A 26,644-nucleotide genomic window follows, 5' to 3' on the forward strand; every position below is an offset into this window, starting at 1 on the left:
GTATAGGAGAAATATACCATCTATATGGGATTCAGAAGCTACATAATGTCCACTACATTTATTCAGTGGTTGCGTGTGTACATAAAGTCACTATACAGAATGTAGGCAGGAAGATTGCCTGATATGCTGCATGTGGATGGTTTTAGACAGGATGGGAACAGCTTAGGTCATACCTACAGAACATAAAGTGACAAGCTCCTGTTGCTTCTGAGAAAACTTTCTTCCTGTATTTTCATGTGACACAAGGTACAATAATGGGCAGGGTTGAAATCAATCCTAATGGTGATGACAAAGTTGTTTCACCCAGCCTGCAGCAGGACCTTCCACAATGTGCGAGTACGTGGTGGTCTGACAGGAGAGAAAAAGAAGTGGAGCAGCTTGAGCATCATGAAGAGAGATGAAACTGTGGAGTATCGGGTGGAAGCGAGTAGCCCGTTTTGAGTGGCAGCCCTACCCTCTGGGGCCATGATAAGATCCTAGCCTGAGCTGCTACTGAATGCCATGATTGAGTTCTTGGTACACAGTGAAGGAATCGATGTTGACAGTGTCTCATATTACAACTAGAGAATACAAGGATGTCCTGTGTTGGAACTGGTGCTGGATTGCATGTAGATGTTCAGAGGTTGTGCACAACTGACGCTGGCCTTCACTGGACGGGGCGTTCCAAAAAGCTGGCCTGTCTCTCACTGGTGGTTGAGTGGGTCCTGGTGACAGGACTGTATGTTAGCTGGCACCAAGGGTTGAGCGCTGGAGAGCTGACTCTGCTGCTGTCTGCTGTGGTAAGGCATTGATACAGAGGTAATCCCAGCCTCCACCTCTTGTTACCTCAGACAGACAGAAAAGCTGCCACAAGGTCATGAGCTCTAGAGAGCTAGTCTTGCTCCTCACCGGCTGCAGAGCTAGAACTCAGGAGATATGGCCCTGCACCTTGCTTGGACAGGACAGCAGAGCTGACCATGATGGGGACTTGTTGAGCCAGCCACAAGCATGAGAGCATGTGGAAGCTGACCCTTTCACTCAATCAGCTGTGTGTTGGCATGGCGCAGATGTGATGCCTTCTCCAACTTGCTCTTCAAAATCTGTGGCAGTCAGGGCATCTGGATGTGAGTTCAGGAGAGTTAGCTCTGTCTTCAGCCAACTGCAGCACTTGGGAGAGTGGGCCCTGCACCTTACCTTAGCAGAACAGTAGAGCTTGTCTTAGTAGAAGGGCAAAGGCTAGCTAGCCTGAAGGATAAGGTAATGAGAAAGCTGGTGCCACCACCCAGATACCTTGAGATGGTGTGGTTGCTGAGGTGATTCCTTTCCCCTTCCCCTTCCCTGTCCCCCTTCCCCCTTCCCCAGCCCCTTCCCCCTTCCCATTCTCTCTTCCCTCTCCCCCTCCCTCCTCCCCCTCCCCGTCCTACTTCCCTTTCCCTCTGGCTACCAGCACTAGCTGGAAAAGCTGGTCCCTAAAGCATGAGAGGTGGATAGCTATCCCTGCCTTCTTGGGAGAGAAGGCCCTGCATCTTGCCTCTGCAACACACACACACACACACACACACACACACACACACACACACACACACACACACACATACACACACATCATTCACAAACATAAGATGTGTTTTATTTTTAAATAATTTAGGCTTTTAAAAGACTAATTTAGTTTTTTTTTTTCTTTTCTTTTTTTTTAATTAACTTGAGTGCTTCTTATTTACATTTCAAGTGTTATTCCCTTTCCCGGTTTCAGGTCAAACATCCCCCAACCCCTCCCCTTCCCCTTCTATATGGGTGTTCCCCTCCGCATCCTCCCCCCATTACCGCCCTCCCCCCAACAATCACGTTCACTGGGGGTTCAGTCTTAGCAGGACCCAGGGCTTCCCCTTCCACTGGTGCTCTTACTAGGATATTCATTGCTACCTATGAGGTCAGAGTCCAGGGTCAGTCCATGTATAGTCTTTAGGTAGTGGCTTAGTCCCTGGAAGCTCTGGTTGCTTGGCATTGTTGTTCATATGGGGTCTCGAGCCCCTTCAACCTCTTCCAGTTCTTTTTCTGATTTCTTCAACGGGGGTCCTATTCTCAGTTCGGTGGTTTGTTGCTGGCATTCGCCTCTGTATTTGCTGTATTCTGGCTGTGTTTCTCAGGAGCGATCAACATCCGGCTCCTGTCGGTCTGCACTTCTTTGCTTCATCCATCTTGTCTAATTGGATGGCTGTATATGTATGGGCCACATGTGGGGCAGGCTCTGAATGGGTGTTCCTTCTGTGTCTGTTTTAATACTTGCCTCTCTATTCCCTGCCAAGGATATTCTTGTTCCCCCTTTAAAGAAGGAGTGAATCATTCACATTTTGATCATCCATCTTGAGTTTCATTTCTTCTAGGTATCTAGGGTTATTCAAGCATTTGGGCTAATAGCCACTTATCAATGAGTGCATACCATGTGTGTTTTTCTGTGATTGGGTTACCTCACTCAGGATGATACTTTCCAGTTCCAACCATTTGCCTACGAATTTCATAAAGGCATTGTTTTTGATAGCTGAGTAATATTCCATTGTGTAGATGTACCACATTTTCTGTATCCATTCCTCTGTTGAAGGACATCTGGGCTCTTTCCAGCTTCTGACTATTATAAATAAGGCTGCGATGAACATAGTGGAGCACGTGTCTTTTTTATATTTTGGGGCATCTTTTGGGTATATGCCCAAGAGAGGTATAGCTGGATCCTCAGGCAGTTCAATGTCCAATTTTCTGAGGAACCTCCAGACTGATTTCCAGAATGGTTGTACCAGTCTGCAATCCCACCAACAATGGCGGAGTGTTCCTCTTTCTCCGCATCCTCGCCAGCATCTGCTGTCACCTGAGCCTAATTTAGTTTTAATGAATAACTTTTTCTTCACTATACAAGTTTTCCTTCTCTATGTTTTTTTAAATATTACAAATTTACTTTCTGATAAGTTTATATACTTAAAGAAAATATAAAGTAACTTTATGGAATTTTTGATTCAAAGACATATTTTAGTAATGAATAAACCATCATTTCTGCCAGTAATCATATGCCGCAACTTAAATATTTATTTAAGTACATATCTCAGTCATAAAGACATGACAAATCCAAATCCAAAATATTAGTTTTATTGAAATATATCTTTAAAAGCAAATAGATTGATATTACGCTGAGTATATTAACTAGAGCACAATGGACGTGCAGCTACATTGATAATATGTGGATATAAAATACATGATGAGGACTACTTTATGGTTTATAAAAGTCTTTTTTCTATCTCCTTATTCCTCAGATGAATAGCAGAAAATGACCTGATTTTTTTATTAGAAGTTATTGGGTCTCAAATGTATAGACTCTAAATGATCTAAGACCATGTGTGGTTTTAGATTTGACTTTCCTGTTGAATTTTGTTTGTATACCTTTATACTCTTTAATTGTTCTTCAGTTTGTTATATTCCTATGTGTAGCCTGCCCCTTTAGGGAACTAAAATAGCAATTGCAAAATTCTGGGATAAATTACATTTCCTAAGCAGGCTAGTGAGATCTCTAGAAAAGTAAAAACAGACAACTGCTTCTACTAAGCTTGAAGAGCAACCAGATCAAGCATCCCCTCGCTCACTAATATGTGATTCCTAATTATTTCTATAGTGTGTCATTCTTTCACATGATCAAATCTGATTGACCAGAAAATTTTAGTTCAATTCCAATAAGTCCCAGCTAAATTTTTACTATTAGTATTTGGTACTGTTCATGAATATCGAAATTTTACGGCAATGCTTTAAAATTATATTATATAATGCTTTAAATTATATTTTGAGAAAAAGAACACTTCATTAAAATGTTAAACAATGGCCATAGCCACATAAGAGCTACAGTATTTTTAAATCTACTGTCATATCTTTAATTTGTTAAAAAAGAGTTCTCACACATTTACTTCTGGGTTATTAAAAGAATGAGGATTTGATTCTAATCAAACAGTTTACTTGAAAGTCATGGCTAATGAGTGTCAAGTAAGGGTGACCTCATGGTAAGTGGTATGAAAATATCCTCCTCAGCTGAAGAATTCATTCCAGAGAGCCCTTAACTTCACATCCTGACACATCTCTGGCTATGATTGCAACTTTCAAGCACCTCAATAAAAATGCTTGGGTCACTGTAATTTTGTGTTAGGAAACATTAAGCTATAAACACAAGTTGAAGTCACTGTCTCCCAAAATATAGAAAGATGCTTTGCTCACATTTCATGCTTCATCAAATTATTGAACATATGCTTTGGTAATTTACTCCCTTATGTGAATTGAAAATAATTTAATAATGATTATGGCATATTTATTCTAAATTCCTTTTATTAAGGAGGATCATAGAATTCAAGGAATGATCAACAGAAAGCCTCTTTGTATAGTGTTATTTCCCTTAAGTGTGAACTGTTTGCACTTAATCCTAATTTTGCACAATGCATAGACTTTTTGCAGGATTAGATAGAAGGCCGAAAATAAAGAAGTGGCACTTTTGCAAAGAGAAGAATTGATCAGGTAAGGGATCTGGAAAATGCCAGTTCCAAGCAGTGTGAACATGAACATCTGAGTCCTTGTGTTCTGAATTGGCTATCAGTGAAAAGGACAGTAAGGTATTGCTACATGGTTGCACTCTAATGTAATGCTATGAGCTTCTAATAAAACATCGCGGGACTATGTATCACAGGCAATGACATTGCTTCTTGTAATGCAGAAACCAGTTGACATAAGCAGTGCACTTCAGTGGCCCTTGCTCACTGTCAAAACAGATCAGACCTGAAGTACCTGGTTGTCTATACCTGTGTCATGGAGTATAAAATTAGTGGGCCCCAGAGGTTAGACTGAGATGTTTGAAAGGTACAACAAACACTATACAGGTCCCATCGTATTCTAATTCTCCAATTGTTTTAAAGATACTGAGCTTGCACCCACATTGTCCAGGGTTTCAGGTCTTATAGGCATAAATTCTGATTTAATTTGAACTAAATAAAGTTAAAAAAGACTCTTCAAATATTTTTGCTTTGACTCACTTCCCATCTTCCGCTAGGCCTCTTGCCTAATTGCCATTAGCTTCTTATAAAATGTCCTATGTTTTCCACTATGATATAGGTTAGAAAGGCAGAAATAAGTGGTTGTAATAAATAAACATCTGCTATTACAGTTAAAAAATAGAAAATTAGACCGGAGAAAGCTAGAATTGTGGTAAAAAATAAATTTACTTAAATAGACTGATTTTACTTTATATTGATATATTTTAATTTAGATAATGATTTATGTTTATGTTAATAAACTTGAAGTATTTGTAGTTGTTCAACAGCCATAAAACTATAAAGCCACACAATTTCATAGTGAAAGCATTAATTAAGCAAGAATTCATTAGCTAGTAATTTTCAGACTAGGTTTGAGTCTTAGCCTCTGAAATGCATTCACAGTTCTCACCACTAAGTGTCAAATAAAACACCTCCAAAGAATTATTACAATGGTGAAAATGTTAGTGTGAATTTTATTATTAAGATTTGCCTCATCCTTGTTTCTGCTACTCAAATTTAGAGACAGCTAGCCCAAACATTCTTTATAAACTTATTTTTAGGTAATAAAAGGTACATATGTAGGCTCAACAAAGAGTAGGCAATGATATGTGTTTTAGCCAATAAATTTTTATAGCCATGCCTTGATCTGAAAAGAACCTTAGATCTGATTCATTGCAAAGTCCAACTACACAAAAGCAAATTCAGCTCTTCTTCTAAACACTCCTCCTAACTGCCTTCTTAATTTATTTCTTTGTCTGCTTTAAAATGTTGAAATCTTGTGGCAACAAGATAGCTTAGTATATAAAGCTCAGAGCTGCCAGGCTTGATAACCCCAGTTTCTTCAGAAGACCCACCTTGTGAAAGGAGAGAACTGATTCACCCAATAAGATGTCTTCTCACCATCATTGGCTTGATGTTGTGTGTTTATGTGTTCGTCATAAACAGTCACTATCTGTCCCTTTATAATGAGTAATTAAAAGGCCATCATACCTAGCCATTTTTCACTTGTAGAAACTAAATTATGGGCTGACAAGAAGGTATACAAGTAGAAGGGTTTGCTTCCAGGTCAGAAACTTCTGTATAACCCTATATCCCCACAGAAGAAAGAGTTGTCTTCTAATCTCCACTAATAACCATGGAATATGTGTGCCTGTACACACACACACACACACACACACACACACACACACACACCACAAACACAAATGCACCCACACACAGAGTGAATGAATGAATGAGGGGATGAATGAACTTAACATGTAATCTGAATGTCTTCATAAGGGATACATTTGTCCCTATAGCACTTCAAAATTCACATTATCCATCTCAGACTTTGACACACTTTAAGGCAAATATACCTGTTTCTTTCGTCTTATTTTATTTGACTCATAGATTTGGAAGTAGAATACTTGAAAGGGCTAAACTTTAGTTCATCCATGCTCCTAACGCTTGCATGTTGCCATGTTCTCAGGTCTCCTGATTCTTAGCCTTTGCTTCCTCAACTTATGTTAAATTTTATATTCAGTAAATTTGAATAACCATATGAAGTTCAAGGACAGATATGATCTCTCTAAAAAGGATTTAAATCATAGAACAACAACTCTTCCCAACCAGAAACTGAATTGTTATAAGAGGAAGCACAAACTTTCATTTTGACATGTCTGCAAATAGAAGATCATAGTTGGCATATCATTATTTAGAGAGAAATAGGCAGAAAAGTCAAACAAACGCATAAGAAAGCTACAAATACACACATATATAACATACTTATTATATATATTATATATCACACACATATATGTTAAGTAGTGGATATAAGTTGTAGTTAATGTAGATAATGTACATGTCCTATAAATTAAACAAAAACAAATAAATGATCAGTACCTATGGAAAGACATATGCTGAGGATATATATATGTATATGTATATATATATATACACACACATATACACATATTTATGTATATGTATGTATGTATGTATGTATATATGCATATGAATACAAATTGTCTTGAGGTACAAATTACACTGTAGTAATATATTTTAATGAAATTAGTGTTTCAGGTTAAATAAAATGTTAAATTTAATTAGTGACAAAAATTATAAATATATAAAATAATTGATATACATAAAGACAAAAAATTGAACCAAGTTCAGGAGGCAAACAAATTAAAATATGCATAACGCTATCTATAGAACATATACTCAAATCCATAAAATAAATAATAGAAGTTGGAACATATAGACTTGACATATAAAAGAGTTGTATGTACTACTCTGCTTTCAGATCTAGCACTTGGAGACACAGTATATACATGCACCAGTCACCTTGCTGAAAGTCGTTTCAAGACTAAAACCTTTACATTCTGATAAAGCAGTTTGTACTTACGTGAATGATCCTAATGATATGGGAAGGTATTTGCTGTTGCAGAAGGCTGACAATCTGTACCACACGGCCTCTTCATCCAGGTGCTTACCATTCAATGTTCATTTCCTGTTCATACGTCAAAGGCAAAAAAAAAAATGTGGTGTTCAATTTAAATTGAAAGCTGTACAAGATAACATCGTTGGCTCCTGAATTTGATTTTACAGTTAATGCTTTTTTTTTTTTTTGGTTCTTTTTTTTTTTTGGAGCTGGGGACCGAACCCTGGGCCTTGCGCTTCCTAGGCAAGGGCTCTACCACTGAGCTAAATCCCCAACCCCCAGTTAATGCTTTTAAAGTGTTGCTTTGTCAGCCCTTTCTACTGTAGGAAACTCTATTGTGTTGTATAAAATTTCTATAGTTGCTTTTATCCCAAAAATGCCTACAACACAATCTTTAGCCTCTTCTTTTTAATTTGCATAAAACATATTGACAGAAACACACACACTTCTCTTTCTTGGTTTAATTTCATGCATGTTTTTACATTTGCACCTTAATTCAGAAAATGTCAATGAAATATTTAGTTACTGCCCCACACTACTAAGCATAATAAAAGATAAAGCAGAAGACACATAACTGGGCAGAAACTATTTCCTATATCCCTGAGAGAGAAGAGTGACAAGAGAGGTGAATCCACACATTTTGTGAGCAGAACCCTGATTCTTCTGCCAAAATACATGTGCAACTGGGTAATTGCTAAATTCTTTTTTTATTGAATAAAATATTTTACTTTCACTTTAAGCAAAGATGGGGAATAATTACAAAATAATTTTTGTTTACTTTTTACATATTCACAAATACCAAGCACTCAAGAATTAGCATTATCAGCATTTTGTTGAGGATGTCATGAAGGGCCAAATAAGCCATACCATTCATATTTATATGTGAATTTGTGAATATTTATATATATGCTTAAATGCAATGTGCATTTCTTTTTTACTTTTAATTTTTAATTTTCTTTATTTTAAGTATTTTATTTTATTTACATTTTAAATATTGTCCCCCTTCCTCATCCTCCTCCACAATCCACTCACTCCATTCCCCTTTCCCTTTGCTTCTAAGAGGATACTACACCACACAATTCACCCCCTTCTGCCTCACCCTTCTAGCATGCCCACCTCGCTGTGTCAACAGGCATCCTCAGGATCAAATATTCCTCTCCCATTGATATCAGATAAGACAGTCATCTACTACATATACAGTGGGAGCCATGAACCCACTCACGTATACTCTTTGGTTGGTGGTTTAGCCCCTTGGATCTCTGAGTGGTCTGGCTAGTTGACAATGTTGTTTTTCTTATGAAATTGCAATCTGCTTCAGTTCCTACAGTCCTTCCCCTAACTTTTCCATTGTGGTCCCTGGCTCAGTTCAATGGTTGGCTGCGAGTCTCTGGATCCCTCTTAGTCAAGTGCTGGCAAAGCTTCTCAGAGGACACCTATATGAGGTTCCAGTTTGCAAGCACTTCTTACCATCAACAATAATGTCAGTGTTTGGTTTCTGTGGATGGCATGGATCCTAAGGTGGGGCGGTCTCTAAATGGCCTTTCCTTCAGTCTCTGCTCCATTTTTCGTCCCTACATTTGTTTAGACAGGAACAATTCTGGATTAAAGACTTTGAAATGGGTGGGTTGACTAATCCCTCAACTGGGAACCGTTTCTGTCTACTGGAGGTGGTCTTCACAGGTTCTGTCTCCCTGACATCTAGGGCTTTCTAGTGGTTTCCACTCCCTGTTCCCTACCCATCACAGCGAAATATATCTATTCATTTTCCTGGCCTTCTGGACTTCTTCTCTACTCTCATTTCCCATAACTGATCCCTCCCCCATTTCCTTCCCCTTCCTCTCATTTCTAAATTCTAAATCTCATTTGCTTAACCAGAAAATCCAAAGATAAGATGTGTAACTAGTGTGATAATTAGAAACATTGTATATAGCATTAGTATCACATGTTTCAGACACTCACCAAGTGACTGATACCATCTCATAATATTTAAGAAATCTGTCCTGGCTAGTTTTACAGCCACTTCATACAAACAAAGGTCAATTGGTTAGAGGGACTCTCATTGAAAAAAATGCAACCATAGGGTAGTCTGTAGGAAAGTTGCTATTAGGTAGAGTGAGAAAGCCTTGGCTAACAAACCAATAAATACCACTTTTCCATGACTTCTGCATCAGAGTCCTTCCCTGCTTGAGTTCCTTCCCCCCTCAGTGATAGCTTGTTACCTGAAAGAATAAGACAAAAAAAAAGCCCTACACACTTCAAATAGCATTTCCTCATGGTCTTGAACCCAACGATATGAATGTTGACTAAGGCAATACCAAACTGCTGCCCTTTATTTTTTCTTCTGATGCCATTTGACTCCATCCACATCTCTATTCAATAGTAATGCTACGAAGTAGAAAGTGGAAAGCTGTTAATTTCTCCCTTCCCTTATACTCAGCTCGACATATAAGATTCGTACATAATCATCATCCTAGTATGGTGTTCTAACACTTGTACACAATTATGTAATATTTTAATCAGGGATGACATACCAATTTTCCTCAACTCTTAATCGTTTTTGACAAAACAGTCAAAATTCTTCTTTCAGCTACAGTACTACTACAACTTACGTCTGCTACCTCACTTACAAATCTCCCAAGTTCTCACTATTTATTTCTATCTTCTACATTTTCTAATTTTTGGTGGCCACTTCTACATGGAATCAAATTTTGATTCTAACCTTTTCAATTTATTTCTTCATTTGTTAGCATGTGCGCGTGCGCGTACGTGCGTGCGTGCATGCATGCGTGCGTGTGTGTGAGTGTGTGTGTGTGTGTATGTGTGTATGCATGCACACACACACATGGGTGCTCATACACATACACTGGTCAGACATAGCTCTGTGGAGCTGTGCAGTACTTTATTTCCACTTTTATATTGAAATCAAAGATCAACCTCAGGTTACCAGCCTTGCTTAGCCATAGCTGTTACATGCCAACCCATTTCACATCCCAAGATCAACTTTTTTAAAAAAATTCACATATGAACTAGATTGAGTAATATCTGTCTTTTGATGACTGGCTTTCATATGGAGTAAAATCTTCCAGTTTCATTCACATTGTCACATGTTGCATGTATTGACACATTTCTACAGCTATGAAAACTGCAGACAGCCAGGGACCTGTACAAAAATCCTCTCCCCAAAATTTGTCTCTCTTTTCTTATGGTCTGATCTAGCATCTCTGGACCTGGAATTGGAGTCTCGTCTGTTATGTCGGTCCCTTAGCTTAGGAGAGATGCAATTTCTTTGTCAATCTCCTCCTGTCTCCTTTAAGATATTTCCTGCTAATATCTAAAACAGATTCATCCATTAGGATGTGCCTAATTTTACACACACACACACACACACACACACACACACACACACACATATATATATGTGTATATATATATACATATATATATGTGTATATATATATACATATATATATATATGCTGTCCTTTCTAACTTTCTGTAGAGTGTTGCTTAAGAGGTAAAGGCAATAGCGATAATATTGATTACTTGGCTCCTCAGGCACTTTCACTACACTGGCATTCAGACTTTCTATACTAAATATTAATTTATGCTGTTGAGAGACAAGATTTCTACAGATAATAGATTCTGGGTTCTAACCTAGAAACAACAATGGATTACACAAAATTCTAGAAACTATGGCTCCTTTGCTTTGTCTTCTTTTTTCCATTATGTCAAAACAGACTGTAGTTTTCCTAGTTCTCATAAAAGGCCATTTTCAACTGACTTGTATATTAAAAGAGAAATCTTAGGAAAGGCATGTTTCATGTTTCTCGTGGGATTATGTTTTTCTATTTTATTTTGTGTATTTGCTGATGGAATATATTGTACAATTCAAAACAACCTTTAATATTCATTTTTAGTTCTGATTATGAGATGTCTGATTTAACTGTATTAGTACACAAGTTTGTACCTTCTAAACACAAAATACTAAACATATATATAACCATCTAGCCTAATAGAGTACATAGTACTTCTAGATTGCAAGGATTTCTGTGGGGTTAATAAAAATATCAAAAAAAATTTTGTAATTTTACACTTTTATTAGATTATAAGATATGAATAACTTTTATTAAGCAGTTTTATTAGTGCCACTTTATTGATAAAGAACTAATAAAAACTCTTGGTTATTAATCACATAAATTTCATTTTCAGTTTGACATTTACAAGAAAGCAGCCATAAGCACATTCCAATTTTACAAAGTTGCACATGGAGCTGAGTTTCTCTGATACTTTGATCCACCCTTAAAACTTACCAGCGAGTATGTATTGACTTGATCAGCCATGACCCCAGGTTCTATAGGTACATAAAAATGGAGAATATATACAGTAAACAGTATATGGCATTCATGACTCAAAACTTCTGTTTCCATAATCTTTCCTGTATTGAAGACACCTCACACATTTTTGGAAAAGCATATTTTATACTCTTCATGTCTGCTATTTTGCTCTTTTAGCTTTCTGTGGCTTGCCTCGATTTTCCAAGACTAACTATTCCTTCCATGAGACTTATTATAGCCACAGCAGCTATTTGATTTAATGATCATTTCAATCCTACAATCAGTTGCTTTTTCTATAAGCATTAGATATGTTCTATTTTTTTTCCACAGTTTTGAGTACTGTGACTGTGGCTGCATATAATCCCAACTCCTTCATTTCTGCAGAGCACTCTCTAAACATAAAGCATCAGCTTTACTGAGGAACTGTGCAAGTCCCAGATATTATAGTGTATTGCAAACTAGAGTCCCTGGAGACAGACCTCATTAAAATGTGTTTTTACCAGAACTTCAAGTGATTGCAATGCACATGGTGATTTGAGAAGCTCCTAATGAGATGAGGATAATAACGCTTCTTAACACCTGGCCATAATAACTTGGTCTGGCTATCCCAACTCTGCTTTCTTCACAAGCATTCTAAGTAATTAAAAGATATTAATTATGTCTCACTTTCTCTGAAATGTGATATCTTCTACCTACTGTGAGAGATTGCCAAGGGGAGAAACCACAGAGATGTGGGAGCTGCCACAGAGCTTCCAATGCATGTAGAACAGACATACTCCAAGTCACCAAGTGCCAGTGTGTAATTCCAGGCCCAAAGTAGACCAGCATGTCAAAGAAATGGAGGATATAAGCTAGAATTTCCATAGGACTGCCTGTCAAGACTACCTTTGTTCATTGATTCTCAGCAGGAAACATGAAAGAAGTGACAAAGCCACCCAGTGTAGAATACAGCTAATCAGCATTTGTTCTAACATATGTATTCAAGCTTAGAGTCACAGCAGTGGCCAGACAGTGGTGGCCGTGACACTGTGATGGGAAGAATAAAGAATCACTGCCACCAAGTCTGTGGTAAAACTATTTAACACTCATCAGGAGAAAAAAGAACACTTGAATTATATAAAACATAAATAGAATTTTCCAAAAATACTGTTCTCAGACTTGTCAGCAAGTTACTCATTATTTTTTTTTTTGGCTCTAAAGCACAGACTAGAACCAATAGCTATGACTATGAACTAAAGGCATTATAACTTACCAAGCAATGGCAAGTGATTAAGGTGAGTCAGGAACAGTAAAGATATTTCTTGTTCAGAGTCTTTTGTCTTAAATAGATGATAGATAGATATATTGTAATTGATAGATATAATTAGATGATAATTACTAGATAGTTATGTAAACAAATGATAATTAGAAAATATATGATTGACAGGTAATAGATAATATAAGAATGATAGAAAATATATGGTAGATCAATGATAGATATAAAATTCATTTTTGATTAAGATAAATGATTGGTAGATTATAGATATGTGATTTGTTGATAGGTAGGTAGGTAGGTAGGTAGATAGATAGATAGATAGATAGATAGATAGATAGATAGATATAGATAGATAGAGAGAGTAAGGAGAGAACTTTTTATATATTTTTTATATATTTTCTTGGAACCGGGAACAAAGCCAGGACCTCCCTTACACGTTAAATCCATCTCTGAGTGGTACATCTGATCCTCAAGATTTTATATATTGAATCACATATATTTATCAACTGTATCAGGAAATAAAGAATAAAGTTGTTTTATATATTGAAGATTTTCTACTTACAGCTTAAAAGAAACACATCAGTCAATAAGAATAAACTACTTTTTGACAGCTCTTTACAGTTCACATTATTTCTCGGACATTAAAATCACCATTCCCACATGATTAGCTAAGCATTCCATCTCCGTTGAAAAGTGCATGAGACTTCTACATGTCTAAGAAATATTAATTTATTTAATTCTCACTTAGAATACTTTTCAAATCTTGCAGCCAACCTGTGGGAAGCACAATTAGTGCTCAAACCTAATATGTTGTAGGATAGTTGGGAATGGAAGAAACAATTTTTACCACTATGACTTTAGTATATGATTACTGTTTGGAATATCTGTTAGGTTTATGAGACAGTTTACATATTTAAATTTCAAAAAAAATCATACATATCTCAGTACACTTGTAGACAAAGCAACTGTGTCTACAGAGATCAATGCACAACGTTCCACCTCGACAGAAATTTTCAGGCACTTTAAAGAAGGAAAACTTACCTTTCAGAAATTATTCATAGTGGTAAGTATCAGTGCCCCTCTAGTAGGAGAAAAGTTCATGAATACCATGAACCGAGGAGATAAGGCATTAGGTCAGTTACACAGAGTGTTTAAAAGCAATGCTATGACGGCTAAAGGAGTAGCGAAATGGGGTAAATGTAGAAGATTATTCCATAATAGCAGAGTGTCTTAACTGGACTATGTTATTCTTTTACTTGAATTCTTCATATACATGTGACTTAATTTCACATACATTAAGAAATAGAAGACGTAGCTTCTATGAAGGGTCTCCTTACTTTTATCTATCACAATAATTCATATGTTCGATTTAAATGAAGAAGAAAATGTTGGGATGATGAAAATACGAGTTCTAAAATCTACTCCTGAATAGCCTACTCAAAACACAAAATTCAAAGAAAATTGCATAATTATATGGCATATATGTGTTTACGAAATTAGCAGAGCTAAAATTATATTTAATTATCCACAGGTGTCCTAGCAAAATCATTAGATGCACGAGGTGTTTTAGTTTCGTTTCTGTTGCTGTGATAAAACACCACGAAACAAAGCAACTAAGCATCAGAAGGGTTTATTTGACTTATACTTCTGGATTACAGTATATCTGTGGAGAAACCAGGGCAGGGATTCAAGCAGCTTCATATTCAAAGTCAAGTATAAAGACAAAATAAACGCATAGGTCCTCACTCGCTCACCAGATTCATTTAGTCCCATACATTACAATGTCCATCCTACGGAATGGGGCCACGTACAAAGGGCTATAGCTTCTTACATAAATTACCAAACAATAAAATTCCCCACAAATTTGCCTACAGGTCTTCCTGATCTAGGTAATTTCTTAATCGAAACTTTTATCTTGGTTGACCAAGATTATATTAAGTTGACATTTAAAACTTACCTCAATAGATGATTACGATGGTCTCATCATCAATGAGCATATGATATAAAACATTAGGAGTATGATGATCAAAGACATCAAAAATGTGTAAGCAATTGTGTATGTTGTGTGATGCAGAATAATAACTAGTAGTAAAGCACAAAGAATAAGAAGAGTCTCAGTTATGGCCTGAGAATTACACTTGATGGACAAAAAATACCCAGAAATCAGCAGTGTCACAGAATTTCAGAGAAGATACAGTTAAGAAACAAACAAACAAATAAAAACCACAGCAACAAAAGCAAAATGGTATTCACTGAGTTCAAGTACTATGTAGAGATGGAGTTAAGGTAGAGATAAAAGATGCATTTTTTGGGGGGGTATAAAATGTGTAACCGTATGCAAAGTACCCTCTGTGCCCACATATACCATGACTCCTTTTAATTTTCTGTTTATTGGGATTATATACTTAAATCTGAAGATTTGCAAATAAAATTCTCAGATGAGAGAAAACGTGTGCCACTTGTTCTTCTGGGTTTGGGTTATGTCTCTCAATATAATATCTTCCACTTGTATTTATTCACCTAAATTTTATGATTTCATTTTTGTTTTCAGTTTAATAGTATTCCATCTTTCTCCCTGAGTTCTAGCTTCCATTGTACCATAAGCTTATATGAAAGCTTCCAAGGAAAGAAAGTGATAAGTAGTCCCATCTAGCTGCTGTACCAGCAAACCACAAACATTATTAGCACAGAAAGATTTCCCTAAATGTTCAATAGTGTCTTTTCCTCTTGGCAGTGTCCAACTGCTGTCCTAATTGTACTTAAAGCCCACTTAATGATGCGTAGTGTTAGAAATCAGGTCAAATACTGTGTTTAGTGACATCATGAAATTAGGGGAAAGTCTACTACTGCCATTTCTCCAAACACAACAATTCCTAAGTACAGTCTAGATAACTATTCTCATACTCACAGATAAGTGTAACTATTTTCCCTCATCAAAGAAGCTACTTCTTTGTAATTGAGCCCATTACAGAAATTCATAATTGGTCAAATTCAAATGGTTTAGTTACTGTTCTATTTCTGTGAAGAGACATCATAACAAAGCAACTATTGGGAGAAAAAGCACTATATTGGGGACTTGCATACAGCTTCACAAGTTTAGTCCATTGTCATCATGTCAGGGAGCATGGTGGCATAAAGGCGGGTGCTGAAGCAGTAGTTGACAGCATCATCCTGATTCATAAGCAGAGAGACTTTGGGCTTCGCATGGACTTTTGAAATCTCAAACTCCAACCCTTGTGAAATACTTTCCCCAACAAGGCCACAAATCCTAATCCGTCCAAGGCTTTTGGTTACTGCCACTTCCTGGTCAGTAAGCATTCACATGTATGTGGATGACCCAGTGGGCACCTTTCTTATTTAAACCCCCATCAGAGGACAGATCAAGGTGTGCGCAGCACCAATGAATACATCTACAACAAAACCCAACATCTAAGGTTCAGGGAACATCCCAGAAGCAGGTTGAAAAGATTAAAAGAGCCAGAAAATTAAGGGAGGCAGGTGTGAGATTGTGTATCCTGTATATTACAGAAAGGCTACACATATGAAATCTCAATATGGTTGCATAAACTAGACTTGAACAGGTCGAGACTACTTGATACAAGAATGTAGACTGGAGTAATTCACAGGTGCCATCCCTAGATAAAGAGGTAAAGGCAGACTAATTAGAGAAGCGAAATAAATAGATAAACAAACAAAATACAGGCTATTAGTGTATTTAGTGTTTCTTATTGTTTATATTTATAATGATAACAGCTCATATTTGTGGAGAACTAATTCACCTTCTCTCAGTGGTTGTTATTTATTACTATAATATATGTATTATATATTATATATTATATATTATACATGATATATTATTCGTTATATATGTAATATATTATGCTAATAGCTATATTATATATTTCATATATACATTGTAATGTATTGTATATGTTATATATTAAATATTGTGTGGAATTGTATATTATAAATAAAACAAAATATTATGTGTAAATATGATTATGTATTATATATTTATATATTAATTTTAATATATAGCATTGTTTATTATATGTAATATAGTTATAATTTATCTATATAATACATATCGAGCACAAGAACATGGGAAGGGTTGAAACAAGGGAAAGGATTAAAGGAAGACTCCATGATATAAATACATTACTCATATATTAAATTTTAAACACTTAATTAAAAATCCAAACAAATTTTTGGAAAAGTAGGTTTGTAAAAATCTGGACACAGAACTTGGATGATTTAAACTGGAACTGACCTAAAATCCTCTTTCCGGCCATCTATCCTCTAAGGTACAAGACTATTCTGTGCAGTCTGCCAAGTGAGGGAGGAATTAAACAGTGCTACCCAGCTGCAGTACCTACGAAGCATGACAATGAACAGCATGGCAGGGTATTAGTAAACGTGCAAGACTTAGCACTGCCATGTTGATGGCAACCAAAGGCTGTCAACTGAATTATGCCAAACTCAGCAGGTACCAGACACAGCCAGCTTCACGCGGACAGTGAGATCATGGACATTGGAATACAGTCTACTATTCCCGCTTTGCTAGATGAACATAATTCCTTACTTACATTCTAAGTCTTTTCTTTATGCTCACCAATAAGTATAAATACCCTCTCTCATCAAAGAATCCTCTCTACAGCAAATGGAGACCATCACACAACAACAAATTGGACACAATTCACAGACCTACAGATCATGGTGAAGTGGTCACCAAAAGATACAATTATACATACATATATATATATATATATATATATATATATATATATATATATATATATATGTCACAGCTCTTGCAACTAGGATTCAGAGGCATTAAGGAATAAATGACAGAAAAAAGTAAGAGGCCGATTAGCAAGGAAGCCACGGTGAAATAGTCTTTCTCAGGTATAGGTATATAAACAGGGGTAAAGCAATGGCGAAATCAACAAATATTAATGGTAATGTGGGAAAATATTGTCTCACCACTAAGTAAAATACAGACAATTTATGACTGCTGAGAGAACTATATTCTCCCAGAACTGAGGCTTTTGGTTGGTTATCAAGTGCCAATTATGTTACAAATGTTACAAATGTCAAAAGTCTGCTGTGAAGCCATATACACACAAAGAATAAAACAGACTCAGCAATTATATAATTATATATTTGAGAACACACACTCAAGTGTGATTGTGTGTGTATGAGTGTGTGTGCACTAGTGCTTCACATCTAAATATATATAAATAATGATAAAAGTCAAAGAGGCTATAAACTTGAGAGTGTGGGAAAAAGGAGTATTTGGAGTGCAAAATGAAGGGGGGAAACAATGTAATTCTACTTCTATTAAAATTATTTAAAAATATTTTAATTTGATTTGAACCATTTAATAGATAGCCACAAATGCCTTCAACATACATATAGGAGAATTTGCCAACTTTCATAGAGGATAACACAATGAAGTCATTATTCTTAGTAGGCATGATTATCAGTATTCTAATAATATTGATTTGAGATATCCCACACAAAAAAGTTACCTATATGAATGAAATGTAAGTGGGGAAATAAGATTGACAGTCATAAAACTAAAACAGAGTTAATTTCTAAACATGGGAACACATAGCTTTGCTTGTGGTGTAATACTGAGCAGGGGAGCATCTGCTGGACCAGTCATGGATTTCTTTGCATAGGTTTCTCTCAAGAGTATGGTCAAATGAGCAGCTGAGCTGCTGCTGCTCTGGGAGTTCTGATTAGGGCAGAAATGGAGAAGCTGTTGCCCTGTGTTAGCAGGGGACTGGATGTCTGCCTGCAGGGGACATTTTAACAAGCTCCGGTCAACACTATTGGTAGTCTGCAAGTATTTAGAAAATGAATGGGCCCCTTCCATGTATGTTAAAAAATTTACCCATTAAACTTGTATGCTTTGAAAGGACAGATGCTGACTCTCACTACAATAAAATCTTAATGGGTAGATACGAGAAACTTCATTTCATTGAAAATGTAATACTTGTGTGTGTGCAATGTGTTTGGTGTGAGGGCATGCATGCGAGTACACAAGTTTGAAGGTAATAGTACAATTTGGCAAGTTCAGTTCTCTCCTCCCATTTTGTATTGATTCCAGGGATTAAAGTTAGGTTCTCAGGTTGCATAACAACTGATTTGCTCTTTGGACCACCTTGCAACTCCCAGAGTCCTAATTGTTAACCACAATTCCCCAAGTGATGTTATGTGTTCAAACTCTAGGGGACATTGAAACTGAAAAATCCCTCCAATTTATGGTATTTACTCCACATAATAACTTAAATCCTAATAGAAGACTGGGACAAAGTGGACTATCATTCCATCAAATTATCACATTATAATATTATAATACTGTGGTGCTTCAAAGTTAATTAATGATATCTACCTCAATAACAAGTAAAAATATAATCAGTAATTATTAGTTGAATCATTATTATATTCAATAAATAGTGTGAAATAGCCATACTACTAGCAAATTGATGTTTACACAGCATAATTTTATGTTTTATGTTGTTTCAATATTTAATATCTTCTCCTTTCATTAGTCAGTCACTAAAATAGCAATATTATGCTATTATAATAACTCCTGATTACAATATTAATATATAAATATTTATTTACTACAATAATCAATAGAGCTCAGAGTTTTAAAATGTAAGAATTATCTAGTTACTTCTCACATAATCTACTTTGATATGTAAAAGCACACAGTTGTAGTCAACTCATAGCATACACAAAACAAGTACTGAGATTCAGAGCCTTGCCTGGAGCATCGGGAAGTGAATTTCATTGAAATAGCTTTTATGTAAGTGCCACATCAATTATTTGAGTAAGTTTTTCAAATTTTGATTATATAAGTAATATCTACTCCCTCATAATCAGTTTTAGGGTCACAAGGAATAAATCTAGGCCTAGAAATATGGGGAAATGAAATATACCATTTTGTAAAGAAATTATCTCAAAGAAAAACTCATTTTGATGTTGGATTATTGTTAGATTAAGGGAATGTACTTTACCGTTTGCAAACTTATAAACAAACAAAGATCTTAGCATGTGATTAAATATTTACACAGCACAGATACATGCCAAATAATTGTTCCTTCATATGTCTAGTATATCATAAGAAATACATCACCCTAAAATAGTTTTCCTCATCCCTTACCTATTTTCTGATTTGTGAAACACACAAAGTCCTTTCTTAAATGGAAGCTGGTCTGACATCATGGAATTGGCATAAGCACAACTGGAAGCAAAATACTATTATTGTGGTACCATGAGATTTTTATTAAAGTCACAATGCATAGAACAGAGGTTAGGTTTAAAAAGATGATAACTTAATCAAGGGTACTAAAACCATATAAAGCATTAAACATATTTCCATCTAACCACTCAATTGTAAGCAAATCAGGAGACAGTAAGCCCCTCTCTTCACTTCTCTATGTACACACACACACACACACACACACACACACACACACACTGACAGACACACACACAGACACTAACAGACACAGACACAGACACAGACACACATGCACATGTACACAGACACACACAATTTTTTCTCTTATTCTTTATAGTTTTTGAAAAAAATCTTTCAGAGAGTCACTAAACATAATGAATACAGATGTTTATTAATGAGATTCAAAGACATCTAGTATTTACCTCTAGAATGTCACAGATGACCTGAGGCCAAAAGTCCTTTCTCTTGAATCAATAAATTCATGCTTTATGCCTTTTATCTTCAAAGCTATCTACTCATATGGCTTTAAAAGTAAAGGTAGAAGAAAAGTAATTTTAGGTAAATTTATCTGTAATATATTGTATGTACCAATGGGTTCTATCAATAACATTTATTAATCTCTCTGTGTGCTTTTAAGACCTTCATCTGAAGAAAATTTTCTAAAATGAAAAGTGTATTTACCTTATTCCATCAAAATCCAGAAGTTACAAAAATTTTGCAAATGTTTGATGTTCTTGAAATAAGGACTACAAAATATTATAATGGAAATTAAGCTATTCGAGGTATCTCATAAAATGTTAAGGAATCCTAAAACCAAACCAGATGAACTTGCCATTAGTATGAGTAATCATACCCATGTATGGAAGAATAAAATTTTCCTGGGATGGTAGAACAAGTGTTTTGGTTTTCTGGGGATGTTACTGGAGAATGTGTCAGAGCATATTTTTTAAAAACACGGGAAGAATGTCAGAAGAGGAAAATGATGGCCATCTGCTCCTGGCCTCTCTTAACTCACTCAGGGTTAGTTGAGTATGTACCCTCAATTCAACCACTGGTCAGTAGTACCAGGAATACTGCCCAGAGACCGTCTCCACTCTCTTTCTTCTCCCAGATCCAATTCTCAGAGAAGTGTCGAAGCTGCAGCAAAACACCATCTGTAGCTTCCCTTCCCTTGTCCAGGCCACTATACTTGAACTCTACCCCACAGTGGGATATCTCAGGCCCTATTTATGGAGACAGGTCTTGCACAAACACAGGCCACACCTGCCAGAATACCAGGTAAGATGTCTGTGGAACTTGTCCAGTGTGTTCCTTGCAGAAGTGGGGGCAAAAGAAATGTGAGAGTCACTGGGAATGGAGGACACCAGGAGAACACAGTCCACTGAATGAAGTAGACAGAACATATATTGGCTCAGAAAGACTGAGGTAGTAAGCCCAGGGTCTGCATGTGTCTGCACCAGGTCCTCTGCACTTATATTGTGGCTGTAAGCTTGGTGATTTTATGGGACACCTAACTGTGAAAATGTGTGTGTGTCTAACACATGTGCCTGCTCTTGGGACTTCTTTATTCCTGTTGGATTGTCTTGTCCAGCTTTGATAGGGGGGCTTTTTATTTCTTGAATTTTGTTTCGTTACGTTTGGTTGTTCTTTCTCAGAGCCCTATTCTTTTATGATGGGAGATGGAAGAGAAGTGTATATGGGTAAGAGAGGAAGTAGGATGTTGAACAGGGAGGAGTGGAAGGAGGGGGAAACTGTGGTCAGGATATATTTATGGTAAAATCTCCTTTGAGTGAAAGAAGGAGGAGGACAAGAGAAAGAGGGGGAAAGGAAAATGATAGAGAACAGAAGGAGGAAGAGGAAGAGAGAAGGAGAAGGAAGAGGAAGAGGTGGAGGTAGAGGAGAAAAAGTCAGGAAGGCAGTCCACCATGGCTATCCTGGACAGTTGCACTCTTGCTGAGCCCTGGCATTAAATACACTAAGATAAACATTTTATGAAAAGTCACACCATTTCTATGTAGGCATAGATTTTTCTCAACCTACTTTAATAAGGGTTCAACTTCCCCTCTAGCTTACCATCTACCAAAGTTAGTGAAAAAGAAAGGTTACTAGGATCCAGGGGAAGTAGAACGGTTAAAAAATAGAACTTTGGGGCCATTCCAATCTTCTTTGTTCTCAGTCCAGTTCAAGAGCAAACACCTAATATAAATCAGCAGCTACAATCTACTCCACTAGGCAGACACTGAATGGGAATCAGTAATTGAACTTCAAATCCAATAGAAACCACGAGGTTTTCCAACCAACCCAAGTCAATGGAATAAAAAAGAAGCCATAAGACCCTCACGAGAAGTTCTTCAGTGAGTTTCTCTCTGTGAAGTCACCACAACTGAAGCTCAGCGAAGTAATGTAAGGTGAACTAATACATGCTTTTTGCTAGCAAAGACAAGTGAGGAGCCAAGCAAACCAGTACTCAAGCTCCCACTGTCTGTAGGGTCATAGATTTATATTCTTTCTAAATATCACACCAACTTTCACATGTCTGCTATAGCAAAACATCTTTTTATCTGTGTCTGCTTCAGTGAAACATTCTTTTATGTGTCTGCCTTAATAAAATATCAAACAACATTTGACATGACTAACTTTCCAAAGAAACCAGAAGTTTCCATTTCATTTCTCAACATTGTTTATGGAGCTAGACTCCTAGAAAGAAGAGAAATGGGGACTACAAGCCACAAGGCAGTACTGAGGAAGCTGGTGTCTCTCCAGATAACAAAGGACTGTAGATAGTCAATCATCAGGGCGGCACATAGCTGTCAGGTCATGAGTAGAAATTTGAAGAAGGAAGATCATTAGTATGAACTATGCCTAGTTTCAGTGGTCCTTTACGCTCAGCCTTCTTCAACTTACTATCCATTTAACCTCCATATTAAAGTCAGATATTTGAGGATTAGAAAAGTGCACAAACACTATCAGAGTCCTCTACTTCTTTTCTGAATAGTATCAGGACTTGTGTATTTTCTATAGGCACAGGAAAGAGGAGAGAACTTAGTTAGTGTGTGTGTAGTGTTTATTTCAGTGAGAATTCTGTTATACTATCCCCTGAATACTTTACTGTGTCCTGGGGAGAGGAAAAGCCAATCGCCAGCCACAGCTCCCTTGTTGGTCACTTTCTGTTCAAAATTATGAAGCTCAAGGTCTTTGCTGCTTTTCTCTGTCCCACTGTCATGAGTCCTTCACTGCACTAGTAATTATAACCTAGGAGGGACCAACTCATTAACATAGGATATAAGCTGGCTTTGGCATATGTTGATTTCAGAAGGAAGCATCCTTATTAAAGTAACACCAACCCTAAAAATAATGTCACATTCCAAATGGTTTTGTGGAAAAAATAAGTGTATATTTTTATCATCTGCTAAACATCATTTAACATAATATTAGTTGTTTCTTTATTAAAGAAATAAAGTATACCAAGAGCTATACTTTCTTTTAAATTTGTGTCCAAAATACAGCATGTTTCACTTGATGTTTCTGGATTTACAGCTATTAGTCTAACATGTTACTAGAAGGCATATTTTATTTTATTATTAAAAGTATATTAATAAGATAAAAGAAAATTCTTATTCAAAATGATACATGCTCTGTCTAGTTCACTATTTAATAGTCATTTAAATTCAACAACAATCTGCTTAAGTTGAAACTATTGAAATTAGTCATGTAAAAATAGTCTTAGAGTCAAGCACTGGAAACACATACTCTGTGCACTTCATTTCCTTTTATAGTCTCTAAGAACTATTATAATTTTTAATAAACTTGTATCTGGGATTTGAAGCCAACTACTTACACTCAAAAGGCAAGAATTTATTATCCAAAAGACACCCAAAGAGGCACTAAAATGTATTCCCTACTGATGAGTTTCAAATGAATTGTAAAAACTGTATTTTATTAATCTAGTCACAATTAAAGAACAACAGCTGCCCCATCTGCAGCCTAATGCTCATTTTCATAAATGATTTTTATCCATTTATACAACAAGTTTCTGATGGTTGAATCCAACACAATAGTGCTGCTGCTTCCAAGGCAAAATGTGTGTTTTGGTCTACAGAAAAGTCTATGCAAATTGAAATAACCAATAATGTAGATTCAAACAGGTACTATTATGGATAACTATTCCTTGACTTTGATCCTTGCAGTTTATATATAACTGTATGTGGCACACCAACATGCATGTATAGCTGTATATTGTCAACATATATAAGGCATATAGGATTCAGTTATGTCTTCTTTTTTGCAGATTGTTGTTGAATTTAAATGACTATTAAATAGTGAACTAGACAGAGCATGTATCATTTTGAATAAGAATTTTCTTTTATCTTATTAATATACTTTTAATAATAAAATAAAATGTGCCTTCTAGTAACATGTTAGACTAATAGCTGTAAATCCAGAAAAAAATAAAACTCTACTTTTTATCAAATATAATAAACCAATGCCAGCCTTCAAAGAATAACAATAAATTACATTGCAAAGGTCAATTTAATAAAAGTACAAAGGAATGGATCCTTTGGAATCCTTTGTTTAAAGTAAAATGAAAACGGCATTGTGTTTCATAAAGCAAATTACTTCTTGATATTTTTAATAAGATTACTGCCACATTCATTCCAGGTTCCTGACAGCATATGTTAGCACACCAGTCCATTGTCTAACTGTATTGCTTAAAATTTTTCAAATTCAGGGTTTCCTTGATGCTTTCATAAGTATGTTTAAGGTTAGGTGGAAAAGAAAATCATCAATAACCATATTTTCACAAATACCTTAAACTCAATCTTATACAATTAATGTATTAAATATCTTTGCTTATTCCTTATTAGTTCCTCCCAGACCTTGGGTGTTAGCACATCACTTAAAAAACAAGAAACAGAGTAATTCAGTCAGTAGCACTTTCATAACATGAAAGTGTAAAGACAAAGAATATATTTCAAAAGAAAGTGTGCCCATGCCATGGCTTGGGCAACAGCCTAAGACATGGTAGAATTGCTAACTCCTAATATTTTAAAATAAATTTTTAACATTTTAATGCAACTGATTGTAATAAATGGAATTATGTTACATAAAATGGAATGGTATATGCTGAGTGCAAATTCACCTTCTGAATGACTCAAGAAACCATGTGTAGTGACTTGTCATTTATTTTTGATAGTAACTTTTGTAGTGACAATTTCTCTTAATACTGTGACTGAAAGATTGCTGCTACTCATCAGATTTTGGGAAAAAGATTCTGAGAGGAAAAAAATCTAACTTTTGAAACTTAGTTAAATGGTTACTTAAACTGTTTAATCTTTGAATGTCAAAAATATAAATTTCACAGAAACAATTTAGAAACCTCATGACATCCCTTTCTTCTGCTTCATAGAGGATGGTACCAATTCTAATTATTTAATGTATGCACTATTGTGATCAATGTCCCACTCAGAGGCTAAGTTTCTATATCATTTACTGTGGTGATTTGAGTAGGATTGACCCCCCCCCCCCCACAGAGTCATTTGAATGCTTGGACCATGAGGAGTGGCACTATTAAGATGTGCAATCTTATTAGAGGAAGTATGGTCTTGTTAGAGGAAGTTTGCCAATGGGAAGGCATGGCTTTGAGATCTTAAAGGCTCAAGATATACATTTGTGTAACAAATAGAGTTCCTTCCTGTCTGCATCAAAATATTATTGGGAATCCCAAATTAATTACTTCCTTCAATCTCAGCTCAATAATGAGTCTCACTGGGCACTGGCAAGATTAGGTAAATAAATGAAGTGATGATAGATAGATAGATAGATAGATAGATAGATAGATAGATAGATAGATAGTTCAAGGGGTCACCAACAAGGAAGAAGAGGAGGCTTCTATCAGGCATTTTTGCTTTCTACCTCTTTATTCTATTAAATACTTCATAGCCAGGAAGCAAAGTCTCACTTCTAAGGATCATTATTTTAAATCGTTCAAGTTTTCAGACCATTGAGAAAGGAAAGTCATTCTCAAGTCTTATACTACCAAGGGCCCTACAGTGCTATTTTTATGAGAATGAATGCTAAATTCTACCTCTCATTTTCTTCATCAATGTTGAGAATATTAGTAGATATCAGGTATGCATGAAGATCCCAACAGTTATTGTGTAACCATTTCAATATGAACCTGTCTTCTGTAGCAGGTGTAACATAATTGCTGGTGAATCCTACCTGTCTAGCAGATTTAAAAATGTGTGCCTGTGCAATTAAGAGCTCTGTATTCTTGTAAGTTCATGACAGTCCCACCTCAGGGAAGATGTTGAAGATGACATCACAGAACTGATGTGCATTT

The 26,644-nt window shown here is 36.1% G+C and overlaps 1 protein-coding gene across 1 annotated transcript in view; it reads right to left on the reverse strand.

Annotated features, from left to right (window-relative positions):
- The window catches only part of Naaladl2 (N-acetylated alpha-linked acidic dipeptidase-like 2), a 1,352,651-nt gene that overhangs the window by 1,092,588 nt on the left and 233,419 nt on the right, over window positions 1-26,644 (reverse strand). The window contains exon 2 of the mRNA XM_039103971.2: window positions 7,420-7,524. The gene's annotated coding sequence lies outside the window, so the exon portion shown is untranslated. The remainder of the gene's footprint in view (window positions 1-7,419; window positions 7,525-26,644) is intronic.

The sequence above is a fragment of the Rattus norvegicus genome, chromosome 2, assembly GCF_036323735.1.
Source record: "Rattus norvegicus strain BN/NHsdMcwi chromosome 2, GRCr8, whole genome shotgun sequence".
NCBI classification, from domain to species: domain Eukaryota; kingdom Metazoa; phylum Chordata; class Mammalia; order Rodentia; family Muridae; genus Rattus; species Rattus norvegicus.